General features: G+C 56.0%; 1 protein-coding gene across 1 annotated transcript in view; it reads left to right on the forward strand.

The window, feature by feature from the left end:
* LOC109923727 (serine/threonine-protein phosphatase 6 regulatory ankyrin repeat subunit C) overlaps positions 1-1,249 on the forward strand; it is a 13,802-nt gene that overhangs the window by 10,857 nt on the left and 1,696 nt on the right. The gene's annotated exons all lie outside the window — the stretch shown is intronic.

The following is a 1,249-nucleotide window of genomic DNA, read 5'->3' on the forward strand; positions in this document are numbered from 1 at the left end:
CCACCCTAACCTGCACATCCCTGGGCACTACGGGACAATTTCCCATGGCCAATCCACCCTAACCTGCACATCTTTGCACTGTGGGACGGTGGAGGAGGAGGATCCAGAAAGACAGAGCGCAGTGGACTGAGCGACAGAAAGACAGACAGACCCCTAGTGGAGCACCCAGAGGAAGCCCACGCAGACACAGGGAGAATGTGCAAACTCCACACAGACAGTCGTTCGAGGCTGGAATTGAACCCGGGTCGCTGGTGCTGTGAGGCAGCAGTGCTAACCACTGAGCGACCGTGCTGTCGTTCCCCAGTCAGGGAGCTCCTATTCTGCGTTCCAGCTGGCTGACCTCATCACAGTCACTGCACACAGAACATTACCCAGGTCTCTGGCTTAACAGTCTGGTGATAATACCAAGAGACCATCGTCTCCCCATTGCTGGGTCAGCAGCAGAGGGATTTTTGATTCCGTTATCCTCCGGATGGGGTCTGACAGCTGCTGTTTGGCCGGGACTGCACCTCTCAGCCGTCCCTAATTGCCCCTGAACCCCTCACTGGTCGTGAAGGGCTAACCCGTTCCTTTACGCAAACACCTTTCCCCAAGCTGAGAGGTGACTCCAGTGGGTAACCCGCACCAGAGGGTCTTTGAAACTCACTCAGACGACAAACAGAAAGGGTGTGTACTGAGAGCACTGAGACCCTGTTGAATTTCAGAAACCTGGGCATAGGCTCAGCCTTTCACAAAGCAGCTGGACCTGCCACTTCGAGTCAGAAACGCAGGCTGTTTGTACCTTGCGGTTAGCCTTCTGTACCCTCCATGCCTTGTTTTTCAAAAGTCATTCACGGGATGTGGGCATAGCTGGCTGGGCCAGCATTTATTGCCTGTCCCGGATTGCCCCCCCCTCTCTGAAGAGGAGGGTGAGCTGCCACCTTGAACCGCTGCGGCTCCCCCCACCCACCCCATCGTGTGTGGTGTAGGGACACCCCGCACAGCGCTGTCACTCGGAGAAGTTTTGACGAGTTGCTGACGGGAGGCAGTGATGGGAGAGCGGGTCAGTCAGCATGAGGTGGCAGAGGGAGGACTAACATAGGGGTTTCACTGCCCCTGTGGATTCTGGGTAACAGGCACCCCCATTCTCCAGCTGCTCAACAGTGTTAAAGAAAAGCGTTTCAAAAGTGTGGGCGGTTATGAAGAAATCTGCAATTCTGAGAGAGTTTCCCCATGCCCTGCGGTGTGCTCTCCCCCCACCACCACCACC

Source organism: Rhincodon typus, unplaced genomic scaffold, assembly GCF_021869965.1.
Source record: "Rhincodon typus isolate 14 unplaced genomic scaffold, sRhiTyp1.1 hic_rhity00000936, whole genome shotgun sequence".
NCBI lineage: Eukaryota > Metazoa > Chordata > Chondrichthyes > Orectolobiformes > Rhincodontidae > Rhincodon > Rhincodon typus.